Source organism: Coturnix japonica, chromosome 1 (assembly GCF_054131305.1).
Source record: "Coturnix japonica strain WE chromosome 1, WE-NBRP24, whole genome shotgun sequence".
Lineage (NCBI taxonomy): Eukaryota > Metazoa > Chordata > Aves > Galliformes > Phasianidae > Coturnix > Coturnix japonica.
The window spans coordinates 90,792,801-90,808,504 of record NC_140663.1 but is presented as its reverse complement, the minus strand read 5'-3'; the positions used below and the strand labels follow the sequence as shown (position 1 = coordinate 90,808,504).

The window sequence follows — 15,704 nt, the reverse complement described above, 5'->3', positions numbered from 1 at the left end:
TCCTTTGTGGTTTTCAGCCACCATAAAATGCTGATTAGTAAGTTTTTATGTACTATGTTAAAAGTCACTACTTTTAACACAGCTAATAACTTTTAGAAAAATTTGATGCCAGATCCTGCCTATATATAGTGCTTGGAAATCGCATCCTCTTGTTTTCTTAATTTTGGATGAAACACATAAAAATTAAACTTTAAATGGAAATACATTTTCAAATTCAAGTGGAAAAGAAGCTTATGTCATTCTGTAATCACTTCTTAGTCTGTATGCTATTATTGTTGAAATAGATGGCAAGAATACAACACTAAGGTTCTGCACATGATTAACATTTTATTCTTCCTGTAACTTGCTATAAACCTCATATGAACTTGCAAGTTGGCAACAGCATGGTAAGAGTTCAGTGCCAAACTGTATGAGACATTTTTTCCAAACAGAATTACCTTCCTTGGATGTGGTTTCCTTTCCTTTCTCTTCCTCTTTTCTTCTTCTGACCCATCCCTAGTATATAGTTGGATGTTTCATCTGTACTAGGGACTTCAAGACTTCATCCTAGACTTAAATTACTCCTTTAAGAGATTTTTCAGACTTTCATCTCTAGCCTTGCTCTTTTTGCTGTGAAATACTGCAGAAAAAAATACCAGTCCTGTCAACCTTGTTGTAGACAGAGGTCCATAGGTCTCAGAAGTGTAGATGTGTCTCATAGTAACCAGGCACTTTCAGTTATGGCTCTGTGTGCCCTATTAGCAGGCAACTCTGGAGGTTCAGCATCCAAAGAATCAGCCTGGTTGGCCTCTTCATCTTTCAAGAAGCTTTTCAGCTCTCAGGATTGTGAGCCATATGCATCAGCTGGAAAAGCAGCCTAACTCAAATTTTGTGAACATAACTCAGTGGAATGTCCCAAAGTCCTTACTATAGGCCATAATTTATACACCTATTGAGGGATTTTTAATGCCTCAGATAAAAGGTCTGCCTTGTACAGGACTTGGAAATGAAAGCCTGAAAAGATTTTCCACAAATAGTCAGCTTTTCTATTTAAGACAATAAGATGAGACTTTCCCACAAAACTCTTTCAGATAGTGGTTAACCTAGACACAGGTAAATCAAAGAATGGGAGCTGAGCTTGTTAAAATCCCACAGGTCTACTGCCAACATTGCCTCCTACTATACTATTTTGGGTTTATCTCTGATTTATGATTAATGAAAACAAGCTTGTGACTTCAGCTTTTGTTTTGCAGGGTGTTTTTATCTGGAAGAAGCATGGTTTGGTCAAGTCACTTTCCTGTTAACATGCTTTCATTCATGTATTGAACTCATTCCCATTACATCCAGCAGGTGAAAAATGAATGCACATGCACAGCAGTACAATGTGAAATCTCTACAGCATACAGAAACAGCTAGACATTTCAATTCATTGTTGATAAATTTGATTCTTTGAAAACATGGAACGTACTTCAAAAATATCAATGTGATGCCTCAGCGAACATCCCTTTATTGAAAACCAGAGCAACAATACAATTCTGGTCACAAACAAATGGCCTGACAAAGTCCAAATACAGACAGTTAAGGCTCTATTCTGCTTTCAGATTCACAAGACTGATTGCTGTGGAAAGCCCTCCATGCACCCCAGGGAATAATTGGCCTTTAATTTATAAAATCTTTAGGTCCATGTTATTCTGATGATGAAAGCTCTCCCCTTTTCCTGCTACCAACCCAATTTGCTATCTACCAGATTACATTTTGCTCAGAAAAGAGAATAGCTCTATCTGCATTACTAGAAATGAAGGGAAGAAAGTGAAACACTGAAAAATAAACTGACTTGCTCAAAGCTATTAGCAGATGCAAAGAATACTGACTCTCAGACACTGAGTTCAATGTGATGCAGGTTGTCAAGACGCTCTGTGAGTTGCTTGGTACTCTGGAGATTGTACACTGATGATACAGAAAGAAAGGGGAAAAAACAGTGTGACTTGAAATAGAAGTTTGAGAAAATTGTAGACAGTTTATCTATGGAAGGATTTAAAGACATGACTGGTTACAGATACAAGTAGCCACAGAAAAAGAAAAAGATAATGCAAGGTAAAAGAAGAAATATCTTCAGCACCATTAAGTAACGGCAAGAATTTTATTTGTTTTGCAAAACCAAGCACTTGTAAATCAGGAGATGACAAATATCAGAATTTAGGTGAGGCATGCCTGTCAACTTGAATTTTGAGGTACTAAATATAGGAAAATGATTGAAGTTGCTGTAGTTGTTGTATTGTTATACCTCCACTTATCACTGAAAGACCTTGTTTACAATTGTCCTTTCTTTCATTTTGTTTATGGCTCACCAGGGTTTTACATGCCCAAATGCCATAAATAATTACTGAATCCAAGCCACAACTTCATTTCCTAGTTTCCGTGGAGTCCAAAACTAGAAATGGAACATTTTCTTCTGAGAAGTTGTTAGGTTAGAAATCTAGTCAGTACTTTTCATGCCTCCTAAGACTCCCAGTGACTGACAAAAGCCTTGGAAGGAACTTCTGATGGCTGGAGCTTCAGACTCACATGATGGCATCTCCTGTCATTATAAAATGTCTCTTGGCATCCCACTCCTGTGACCCCATGGTTTAGTCTGAGTGTGGTGGCAGCCTCATCCAAGCTCCTGGGAAATGGTGGCCTTGTCCTTTTTCCGTGGACCTCCAGGAGCAGCCAGGCAATAAAACCTTCCATGAGCTGAAGTCCCACCACAGCAAACATGGCTAGAGGGAACTAATCTTCACGAGCCTTTTGGCTCCTCTTTAAATCACTGAGTCTTGAGTGAATGAGACTCTTCCTCTATGCATAGGCATTCTGAAAAACAGAAAACAGATCACTGGCTGTAACTTTGCATGGGTTATTAATAGGATAATTTCCAGGCTTTTTAGAGTATGAAGACTTCAGCCATACATATTTTCATTAATTTTCATTAGTTTACATACACAAACTATAGAAAAATAGTAATCGTTACATTGGAATGCTTAGTTATACTTTCATATAATATCTCGTATCTCAACAAAAAGAAGAACATTGGCATTCCCGTTTGAATGGGCCCCTTTAATGCTTCAGGATCTAGAATAATTAGTAATAATCATGTGATATATGAAACACTGCATGGTGGAAAAATGACAGGAACACTACAGTTACAACAAAATTCAGCTCTGTGCTGTACGTAAGGAATTTACATCTGTACAGATCACTGTGGAAAGAATAAAATTCAAATGACAGCAAAGTAGACAGAGGGGGAACACTCTCCTTGGCCTGTCACCTCCTGCCTAAGTGCCTGTAGAACCCCTACTTGTTATCTTTCACATCCCTCACCAAGTTCAGCTCCACCTGTGCTTTGGCTTTCCTAAATCTATCTCTACACACATGAACAACAGCCCTGCATTCCTCCCAGTCCACACAACCCTACTTCCACTTCCCTCTTTTCCACATCTCCCTCTTTTCCCTCAGTTTAAGCTGCAGGTCCTTTCACAGACACAACAGTCAACTGCCTCCCCTGCTTGACTTCTGCTGGGGGATGGGGAGCCGTTGTGCTCCCCGGAAGGGTGTCCATAAAGAGCTGTCTGCTCTGTTCTGCACACAAGCTCCTAAGGACAGCTTCCCAAGGGATCCCACTCAGCAGTTCCTTGAGGTGCCAGAATTTTGATTTCCTGAAGTATAGGGTCCTAGCTTAGCTTTTTGCCAGGCCCACATTCTTCCAGATTGCAAACTCCACCAAGGCATGGACACTACAGCCCAGGCTGCCTCCAGTCTTAACCTCTCTAATGCTCTCCTCTGCATTGGTGAGCACCAGGTCCAGTAAGGTTACACCTTGGGTTGGTCCATCTAATACCTGGGCCAAGAAGCTGTCCTTGATGGTCTCCAAGAATCTCCTGGATTTTCTGCCACCCACCATGTCACTGATTTCTAATTCTACAAGCAAAGTATGACAAGTGTTAGCAGAAACTACATTTTGTGGAACAAAATAATTGTAAATGTAAAAAACAAACAAACAAAACAACCACCCCAAACCAATGTTTGTAAGAGTTGTAATGGTATTTTGTTCTCCCAATGCTCTGCTAAAAAAAATAATAATACAAGTTTGTCCTTTAGCAAGAAAACAGTGTTAAGAATTATCCTCAAGAAAACTGGATAAGAATGAATAATCAAGGAAAAAGAATAAATACAAAAACAAAAGGAGTATCTGCTAAAACTGGGCTACTAGATAGTTTTGTGGCAGAATTATCTGGATATTAGTTGCTCTATCACAAAATATGTTCCTGTTGCAACCACAAAATTTAACACATTAATAAAAACAACCAATCGATATAACAACAACAGCAGTTGGTTATCTGTAAAGTTCAACACTTAATCATAATTAAGTCAGGAAAAGCTGACATATCCAAGTATAAGAAATCATACAAAGACAATGTAGCAAGTAACCAGTCATTCCTAAATTATCAGTTTGGTCAAGTCTGGAATTGGCTTCAATTACTTCTCTTTAAGTTTTCTTGGAAATAAATAAATAAATAAATAAATAAATGATTAATCCCTTTTCCATACATCTTTTCCAGTTATCAAATTAAGATTTAAGCTAAAACCACGAGTGCCATGATAGTTTAATTACTTTTAGCCATATAAAATTCACAATGAGGAAGTGTTTGTGCAGATAACCATTTGACTACAAAACATTAAATATATTAATACAACTGGTGCATTTTCTTTCCCATTAAATATTATACTGCAATTCTAACATCTACTCTTGGTTGGTAGGTGGGTATAAAGAAAGCAGAAAATTTACAGCCTTGTATACAATTTCTTTTCCTAGGGCACCAGGTGCTTTAAATGCCACCAGAAGGATGCTCTAGGCAATGCCATGCTGTCCAACATGGCTTGGCATAGATTAGCTCAAAGCCTTTGTGTCTTTGCAGACTTTGATTAAAGGCCACTGTTAGAACTCCTATGGGTTTTTACTCGATCCAGTGTAGCATAGGGAATGTTTTTTTTTCTTTATCACAGTTGCCAAAAATATGCCAGTTAAGTTAATTACATTTCAATTTAAATTGGTAATTTAATGGAAATTTTAAACCACGATGCAGGGCAGGATACATAGTTCCAGTACTAACCCACAACAATAGATTTTGTCTGTTGCAGATGATTTAACAGCTCAGACCCATATTTTTGGCTCACCATGAGAAGAGACAGTTTTAGAACTCTCCATAATTTTGCAGGATTTTCTTCAATTTGTTTTAAGTGTTGCCTTCATTTTTAAGAAGCAGAGCAACCAAAGGATCTGCATGTGTTTTTTGTTTGTTTTAGCATAGCAGTTATCACCCATCTGCTATTACCTACTTAATTACCTGTCTTTACAGGTAATAATAAATGAAAAAATATTCCTCTTAACAATATTTCCTCCTTTTGGGAGGTCAAGTAGAACTGTCTGACACTTCTTTGTTGTTTTCACTATTTGTTTCAGAGCTGACACAGAAGCCTGGCAGTTGCAACATACTGTAAGGGGAATCATTTTCCTTTGTTTAGAGCGCAGTGTGTACCGTCATTTACATAATAAAATCCTCACACAAATAACAGATGGTGAAGAGGCACTCATGTTGCCACATGTTGGAAGCATGATACATTTCCTGGTTGAACTTGTTTGTCTTACTTTTGCCTAGAGATGTTTTCCGGCTATTAAACTTTGAAGGTTAGTCAGCTGGTGAAAGGTTTTAAGATAGGCAAAAATCTGTCGCCAGAATTTTCCTTTTTCCAGAAGAAGCAAAAAGCTGTATCCTGATAGAAATGTTCAACTAATTGAAATATTTTACAGCACCATGACAAACAAATAATAGTCTCTCTACTTTATCATAGAAACCTTAGAGTTGGATGGGGCCTTTAAGGGTCATCCAGTTCAGCTCCCTTTCAATAAAGGACCTTAATGAAACAGCCCCAGCTCTCAGCCTGTCCTCACTGGAAAGGTGTTCTGTGCCCTGGATCATTTTGTGGCCTCCCTCTGGATGCATTCCAACAGGTCTATGTCTCTTCTGTACTGAGTACTTCAAATCTGGACACAGTACTACAGGTAAGGCCTCACCAGCAAAGAGTAGAGGGGCAGGATCACCTCCTTCATGCTGCTGAAATGGTTCACTATAGAAGACAGCAAACATTGTTATCCCTCTGAGTCTAAGCTATTTTCTATCTTTTTAAATTCTTTTCTGAGCGGAAGTTGGGGATAGAGAAAGCAATGCTAATGTTGTACATTAGTAACATCAGTTCTTGGATACATTACCATTAATTTTATGTGCAAATTAAGTGCCAAAAAACAAATGTCTGTCACATGGAATAACAGCCTTACAGCCTGAATACAGTGCAATGAAATAAGATCACATTACACTCCCTAATTGGAGCTAATGGATCTGTTTCTGATGCTACTTATGCTGATTTTATGATCATAGCCATGTTGCCATCTCTAGTGGAGCTTCTTTTGAATATGAATCAGCCCTCTAAATGGAAAAGAGGCATTTAAATGGGTGGCCAGTCAAGTCTCCTTACTTGCACTTATTTCTCCTCAAATGTTTTTAAAGACAAACTGTGCTGCAGTTTCAATACAGGTTGGGACTGGTTGGATACAGGCAAAATATAGGTCTGTTTCATCACTTCTGTTGTATCTGAAATACAGCATTTTGTACTGCTGTGCAAACAGAACACCTAGGTTCTTTAGCATCTATAGAAAGAGCAAGAAATATAGTTTTATAAGATAACTCCATCCTCACCATGTTGATGTATTGATTTTCATGAACACTTTGAGTAGAACTTATATCCAGCTCATTTACATTCTGTTTGCTAGAAATTTAGCCCATTAACTTCAGAAATCTAGGTTTCAGTTGAACAATGTGCTTTTCCATATTTACCAACTCTATTGATTGGAATGGTGACCTGTATTTTATGAACACCAAGACACTGAATCCTCCATCTGGCTATGTAATGGGCAAGCAGACTGAGAAGAGCTTTGTTCTTACTTAGGAGCTCCCCATTTTGCATGGGGCATGAGCTAGGAGACTAAGCTCATCTGTGGATATGGCGGTGTCCAGAAAGCACCGCAGCACACCCTTCATCCAGTCCCATTTTTCTTTGGACACCAACATGCCTAACTGCTCTAAATCACTAACCTTGACGCTGCTACAGTGGCATAAACAAAACCCTTCTTGTCAAGAAAATCTCCTAATGCAGATTCCTGCTCCCCTCCCGTTCTCTGGATTTAACACTCCTGCTCAAAAATTATTAGATCATAAAATTTTGTGTCTGTCTTATTAACAGCACATACATAGAAAGTCTGTCTAACAGAGCTGTTAATTAATTGTGTAACTTATTTCAGGGAGTACTCCATTCTTAAAAAGACATATGAAAACAAAGCAAAAAAATAAAACCCACATCCAAAACCTAAACAGAACCCAAAACTCAAAGCCAAAACCAGTACACTGCAATGATTTTGAGCTCTCATCCAGAAAGTTAATCTGATGCGATTTTTTTTTCTCCTTAAATGTTTGGTTAGCTCTGATTAACTTGTTTATGTGCCACATGAGGCTCACCTATAAGGAAAGAATAGTTTGAATTACCATATTTTTAGATACTATAGTTTTAAGAATTGCAATCCTGAGTACCCCAAAACATGGAGACCTGAAAGTCTGCAGTCCTTAGAATCCGGGAAGTGTGTTGTAATCTTTTTTTTTATGACTGAAGCTATCACTCATTTTGTTCTAAAATTCATCTAAAGAGCATTTTAGTGAATGTGTCTATATTCATCCTTAACCACTAACTCTGTTTCTGTAGAATTGTCCTCAGAGTGGGACAATGATGCCTCAGGATCTTCTGTAATGTCTTGCTGCATGCAAAGATCATCTTCCCTCTTTCAGAAATTTCCACATTAACAGTAACTTGTTACTTCTCAGATATCTTGGAAAAACACGAGGCTGCTACATTTCAAAATCATCATGCCCCACAGGAATATTATGCATTACTGCATCAACTTTAAACAGTTAATATGAAGTCACTTGAATTTCATGTCATAACATAAAGGCAAAATGAGCATATTCAGAATCACAGATTTAGAGAGTTGCATAAAGATACAGACAACAAATAGAATATAAATTTTCTTCACATGTTTTACATCAAAGTCAAATCCCAAAGGCATCTGTCTCTAGAGATGCTTTACTTAGTCCTGATGATGTCACCAGGATCTTACTGCTCTGTATCAAGTTTTTGCATATTCAGGTTATATTCACAAAAGGGAATATATTTCACTCAGGGATTCCCACTGAGTTTACTCAGGTAGGAAGATAATATCCTTTTTTTTTCAGCTTTCTCTAAGTTTTCTCCCTCACTATTCCCCAGATTGGACAAACCCAGAAACTCAGATTGAGAGGGGCAGAGAAACATCATCATTTCTTTAGAACACTTGAAAGAGGATTTCAGTTACTTCTCTCATGGGAATCTACACCTGACTAACAATTAAAATATGTTATTTTCAGTTCTGTTTGTTCTGCATTAATTAAAGCTCTACAGGTACAACTGTCCTTCATGCATTTTTAATTATGACAAGTACAATTCTCACAAACATTATAACTCTTTAATTACTAATATTTATCAAACAAGCAATGCTGGGGCTAGATTGTGGATGTTAAACAATGCATAATATACATGGGCTTCTCAAGATAAAAATAACATAATTAAAGCTCTACCTCAGATCAAGCCAGATAAAAATAGTATACTTGAATAACTAAAACCAACAGTGAGCAAGAATGAAGACTTTAAGGGACGGAAGAGAAGTAGAAGCTCATGCAGTATTTATACAGAACTTTGAGGGTTTTAAGAAAACAGCAGAAGAAAGTATTTAAAGCAATATTAGTGGGTGAACAAAATGGGTCAGCTGTTTAGATGAGTGCTTTGTTCTGAAGAGGAGGTAAAGCAATAGAAAAATTTGCACTCATTCTCATTTTTGTTATCGAGAAACTTTGTCAATCATACCTTTTTCATGGTATTTTGTTTTTCTAGTTCTAGTCATCAAGGAAGAATGAAAATTAAACAAGACAGAGCTTTCCCTTAAAACATTATCTGATTTTACAGAAATTAGGGTATCATCTACGCCAATTTACACTTGGCAAGTCAGGCTCCCCCCACCAGCAGAAAGCAATAGGTTGTCCTGTATTCAGTGATAATGGATGTGTATGTCACATTAACTCTTTCCTGATGAAAAACCCATTCTGTGATATACTATGTTTATATCAGATTTTTGTAATAGATGCCCTAATTTCTCATTACCTCCATTTAAGAGCCCTAACTAATACTAGTTCAGCTTCTTATTTCTCTCAGTTTTAATGGTCTTCCTATCAAAAGTTTAAATTTAAATTCAGATGTTTTTGTTTTGTTTTGTTTTGTTTTTCTAGGTGCTGTTTTCTTGTTAGAAATTCACGTACTGTCTAGAACTCCTCTACTTCCTCTACTTTGGCCTTCCTCTGACAACACAGAGCAACCAAACAGTGTTTTACTATAATGTATTCCTACTAAAATTTTTTTCAACTCCAGATCACATGCATCTATTCTTACAAGTTTTTTCCTCCCTAATGTTATTTTCAATACTTCTAATTCTAGGTAAGGACTTTCTTTGCCTAAAATGCTGTTCTGTTAATCTATGTGATGCAGGAAAAAAATAAAATAAAATAAAATAATAAAAAAAAGCCACTATTTTAAATGCTAGCTAATGGCAAACACATTTTCACTGATGTGTCTCTTGGTGTTTTCCATTCTTCTATTGTCAACAAATGCAAGTGATGGCAGAGTATAAAGCAACAGATTTTTTTTTATTTTTTTACAATATTTGGAAATATGAAAGAAAAATAATTTTCATCACTATCTGGCCTATAAATAGCTCACTTATTTGTTGTAAGTTTTGGCTAGTTGATTTCTACTGTGGCTCTTTATTTTTCTATAATAAGCATCTCTTCACGCTTTTCCCTCTGATTATAAAAGACTCAGATATTTGATAATGTCACAGAGAAAACAGGGGAAAATAGGAGGAAAGTGCAAGAACTCAGAAAAAAAGAAAAAAAGAAAAAAAAATACCCCTTGAAACAGCTTTCACCCATGTTCTTAATCTTTCCTGTTCAGTTCTTTCTAAAACACAGAAATACCTGAAGCAAAACTAAATCAAAGCCTGTGCTTGACTGCTGCTGAAGGCATTATCCCAGGAAACCAGGATTTAGTCCCATTTTTTGTGAACTGAAAAGAAACAATTTCAAAATGGGAGATTAGACAGATACTGCCAGCAGACACCTTCACACTCTCACAGGCATGGGAAATTGGAACTATAAAAATTGATCCAGGGAAGAAAGAGCTTAAACCAGGATCCCTCACTTCCTAGTTGTTGGCTAGGCTATAAATTGAATTTAAAGTATGTCAGAAAAAAAAATCTTTGTCCAGAGGCATTTCCAAATACTAGCTTAAGCAAGTAAATGGAGACAATGGTTGGTGAGTATATGCATCTTAGAGGAAGCCTTAACACTGAGCAGACTCCAGGCATTGTCACTCCAAATCTAAAGTGTTGACTAGAAGAGCTTTATGGCTCTATTCTTCTCTGAGTTTTGGCAAGTTCTCTAAAAATTTTAATGTAGAGAGTTAATCCTTGACATGCAACACTGCAGCCTTGCCAGTTAACTATGTCTGTATATTATTAAAAACCTAGGTGCTACTGAAATGCAACCTATCTTAAAACCTATTTCCAGTGTAAGTTATATGGCTGGTGCCCAAGATTGGCTTTCACCACACATTCAAGTCTATCACAGTTCTAAATCAGCACAAGCTTGTTTTATCTGTGTTTGCCGCAGTGTGATCTGAACCTCAGTTGACTTGTGCTGAGTGAGGTACAAGGACGAGAACAATCCAGAGTCCCTAAGAATGCAGGTGCTTCAGCAGCAATTTAGTATCAAGGAGTGCCAATAGCATCCAAATATAAAGTGTTTCCATCTTGACATTTGGAAGACCTAAATACATAAGTATTACTAAAACTTAGTAATAATTAGTAATGTATTACATGATGAATTGCATCAAGTAATATAATTACAAGAGTTTAGTTTGCTCCTCATACACTTTTTCTAGAACATATGTATATATGTATATATATCTAGTATATGTATATATGTATATACTTTTCCCCCTGCAGGACCTTCACCATCCTGGTAGCCTTCTTTGGACACTAATTGTTTTATGCCCTTTTATTTCCATCTGTATTAGTGCAGTAACACACAGCCTTGTATAAACTGTGCCTGTGAGTTGGATTTCTCCATCTTTGAAAGGGCATTTAGTTGTTATGTTTTATTTTGTAAAGCACTAAGATCTACAGATACAAAGAGGTAGTTACAATTGTTTCACGATTTTATCTTGACTAGCTTAAAATGAATTCTGCCATGCCAGTGGCACTGCTATTTAGTTGCTTATCATGCACATTTTCATCATCCAACAACAGATGTACTTTCTGGATAGTCTTCAAGATTGTTTTACAGAGCACTTGATAGTATTTAGTTTTAATTTTATTTCTTTTGTTGCTTATTTTCTTTAAGCATTTTATCCTCAGGGACTTGGCTAAGCTATGACCATTAAACAATTTTACAGCATTATGTAGTTTCTGTTTTCCATTTAAGCTAAATTTACACAAATAAATCTCAAAGGATTGAATATACCTTCTCCATTTTTCGGACTGACTTCTATGAATGCTGCTTTCTGTCTGGGCAATGTCCCTCCCCTCTGTAGAACAATTATTAAATCCAAATGTTACCTGAACTATGGATCATGTTTGCCTTGCTCCTAGAATTAGGAGCATAGTGATTTCCTTACCTTCCAGTTTGTCCAAGTCCTGTCATCAGGTTTACACAAACAAGTCAGGCAGTCTTTCCTGAGGGCAAGGAAATGATGACATGAAGAAAGCAGAGCAAATGAAAGTTGCAGAAAGAGTGACTTATTCAAAAAAAACAAAAAACAAAAAACAAAAACAAACAAACAAAAAAAAAAAACACCAACCAAAAAATAACAAAATAAGCAAATTTCTCAAATCTCCATTCCAAAGAGAACCAAACTGTTAACATAAACCTAATCTATCAAAAGTATTCTTAATCCATGTCATGACCCTGTTTGCTGTCCCCTTGCTCCTTTACTGTTATTAAAGGTGGAGCACTTCAGAACTCACATATTTTTAAATTTTGAAATTGAAAGAGGCAAAAGGATTCCAAAATTGCTTTGGAATAGAGTCATAAAGTCACTACAGCAGAGACTCTCAAAACTGTGCAGGAGTTGCATGTATGTAGCTCCCATTAGATTTTATAGGCACTGTATATCCGGGTTGTCTTAGCAGTTCTGGAAAAATAAAAACAACCCTCAGCCAGCATGATTAATGCCTAATAACATAATATTGAATTTATTGCTTAATTTAGACTCTACAGACTAAAGCATTTTACTCAAATTCTAAAAGCTTCTAGAGTAGCTTCAAATACAAATCTCAAGAAAATATATCTTATTTCAGAAACAATTCCTTCTTTTCCTCAAGTGTTAAGCATAGAGCCAGAAAGAGACTTCAGACCCAGTGTATTCTGACATACTGCATCTACAAACAGGTTTTAATCTGGTGGAAGCAGGCTAAGAGTCATCCTTGGAATATTTTGATAAGCCAAAGAAGCAACATTCTCAAGGAAATGAAAAAGCCTAACTTATTCCTATTTATCACAATTATTCCTGACACACAGACTTAAAAAACTTTGAAAAATTTAAAGACATAATTATCTACAATTGTTCATTCATAAAACCTCAGTGCTAATACTGAATTAACATTTATTTCATCTAGACTGAATTTCTACAGGAAACTTTCAGGTAATAGATAATCTATCCATTACATTTACACTTCTAGTTCTGGGTTTAAACAATCCCAAAAGCTGGCTAAGATGCATAAAGGCAACCTTTCCAGCAGGACTCACACAGCTTTTGTCTCCACATGGTCAGTTCCAAAGTACAGAAGTATTCCTTAGCAATGGGTAGAGAATTTCTGAGCATTTTGCATGCATATGTTGGCTGGTTCTCCAAGCCCTGCACAAACCAAATTCCCATGACACATCGTAATGGGATTGTTGCTCTACAATACAGAATAAAAAGTCCCACCACCCCAAGTATACATAACAAGATACACCATCTAATAAACTGCCTGGATAGATCTTGCCTGAATGTTGCTCACAGAGGTGAGGTTACAAATTAGTACCATAACTTATTATTATGCCATTCTGAGCAAAGCCAGTAACACTCTTAAAGAGGTATGACTTTCACAAGGCTGATGTATTTCAACCACAGCTATAGGGCAAATTGTTTATTAGTATGTATACCTTGCACACAAATTAGTAAATGCTGTAACACCAAGCAGGATACCTATTAATAGATTAAATTCTAGAATGCTGGTGTGTCTAGTCCTGCTATTAAAAAATATATATTTATTTTTAATTTTTTTTTTTTTTTAATACAACAATGAATGCAAAATTAGATTTGGGATTTATGTAATGGCATAAGCTCTCCTTGCTATCTTACAAATATATAGATTAATTGTTTTGACTTCAGTAACTATGCACTTAAATAATTAACAATTGTTATTATAAATAATGCAAGAGAGAGGATATTCATTGGAATCTCAAAGATACAGTTAGATTACAACATATTCCAGAATAACATCTCCCAAAAATACAATAAGAGGAAAACTTTTTGACTTTCTGATTGGTTGAAGTAAGCACTGGTACCTATAAAGAGCTCTTAAACCTTCACATCAAGAAAAGTGCTTGCAAAACTATGAAAGTACAGAACAGGGATGTGAAACTTGTCTCATTTCAAGAGAGTGTTCATGGGAAAAAAGGCATCAGTGAGTTTCAGTTCAGTAGCATCTCTCTGCCACTATTTGTAACAAACCGTCTATCATCTCCTTTCTTCCAAATTCGCCCTCCTTTTTCCTCACAATACATCCTTTTTTCATGTTTCCCCTTTATTTTCCTCTATCTTTTGCCAGTCTTTTCTCCCTCACCTAAATCTTTTGATCAGTCTTATTCTCTTTTGCCATTCAAACTGACTTTTGGCTTAAGTGTTCTCAACACATTTAGGATAAATGCAAACTGAATTGATACCACAGGCACTAACCACTTCTGTTGTGTGTTGCTTATTCTTTGTCCATGACTGCAACAATGTATTGTGTTCCCATTATATCTAGTACATATACATATTGTTTCAGTTAATAGAAAGCAATTTCACATTGATTACAGAAGCTTCAAATGCATCTTTACTGGGGAAAAAAGTAAAAGCAATGTAATAAGATAAAAAGTAAATAGAATAATCTGGCCTCATGACAATACACACTGTGTGTATATATGAAGTTTATAAGAGTTCAGAGACATAAAGACCAAGGGGAAAAAAAAAAATGTTATGCCATGTAAATAAAGGGCTAGGTTTCCTAATGAATGGCACTTAAATTAATGAAAATTCCTTTATCTTGACATGAGCCATGTTACTCCAAGACTCTCCTTCTTTGTCACCTGCTTCCAGATCCTATAGGCTGAAGGAGGAAGAGAGAGCAAAGAAGGACAAGTGGACAGAGTTGTTCTCAGTCTATCCAGAGAGACAGGAACTTTTCAGAGCCTTCAATTACAGGAATATCTCTATGAAGATTGGGTTGAATCTGTAGAGGGGATCATTTCTCAAATATTAGAGCCAGCTTCTTCTAGTACTTGTGAAAAGCTGAAAGAGAAAGTGGGGGGGGGGGGGGGGGGGGAAGAGAGAGAGAAGAAATGTTAAAGAGTTTAATTAAAAAGTGATTGAAAAACATTGGGTGTGATTACCATTGTAAACTTTCCTTGCCTGTACTGTACAGCAGAAGCAGAAAGAATTCTTCTTGGCGATGTTGGTTTGGATTTAGCCCAAGACCTGTGCTATCAAAGGATTTTATCTTTACATTTTCTTTCTTCATTTTTACAGGGTTTGCTGTAAAAGTTATTTTTATGTTAATGTTCTTATTCAATTCCTCTCCTTTAATCTGCTCTTAAGAAAATTTGGCAGAAAATTTTCCTCTCCATATAAAGAGATAGGAAAAAGGTCCTTTGCCCTCTTAAACTATTCTTGGACTTGCTAGATTCAGAGGAGGAAGTGGAGAATGATAAAAAAGGAAAATAAAAGATAAAGTTACAGTCTTTGCTCATTTAAAGCTACTCCAGTAAGCATAAACCACAAGCAGATTCAAACTTGCATTAACAATAATTATTACTTTGCCCATCTTCTGTTGGTTTGCCTATTCCAACCACATGCTTATTCATGCTGTGAATACTTAAGGCAAGATGATATTATTTACTTCATTCATTGTGGTTGATATGTGCTCATGGCTTTTTGATATAGTTTTGTTTGGACAAAGTTTTAGAGGCACATGCCATATAAAATTCTACTCAACATGTTGCCTCTTGGGGGTGATGCAAAACCAACCTTAGTCACTCTTTTAATTAATGTAGTATATTGTTAATATTCTTATTACTTTCCATAATTTATTCTTGGCAACATTGGGAAGGCCTCCCTGCCTACTCCAGGGTTAACAGTCGAACTTTTTTATCTAATTCAAAATAGAAATAATACTGGTTCCAGAGAACCTGATGATC

General features: G+C 36.3%; 1 protein-coding gene across 15 annotated transcripts in view; it reads right to left on the bottom strand.

Moving 5' to 3' along the window:
- Positions 1-1,455: 1,455 nt before the first annotated feature.
- The window catches only part of LOC107322457 (uncharacterized), a 416,365-nt gene continuing 402,116 nt past the window's right edge, over positions 1,456-15,704 (bottom strand). For 4 of the 15 annotated variants that reach the window (XR_014938924.1, XR_014938908.1, XR_014938925.1 and 1 more), the window contains 3 exons: positions 14,598-14,799; positions 11,881-11,938; positions 1,456-2,829 (listed from right to left, as the gene is read on the bottom strand). The gene's annotated coding sequence lies outside the window, so the exon portion shown is untranslated. Of the gene's footprint in view, positions 2,830-3,853; positions 3,934-11,880; positions 11,939-14,597; positions 14,800-15,704 lie in introns of all 15 variants that reach the window. The other 11 variants (XR_014938941.1, XR_014938907.1, XR_014938909.1 and 8 more) reach the window with 5 other exon arrangements.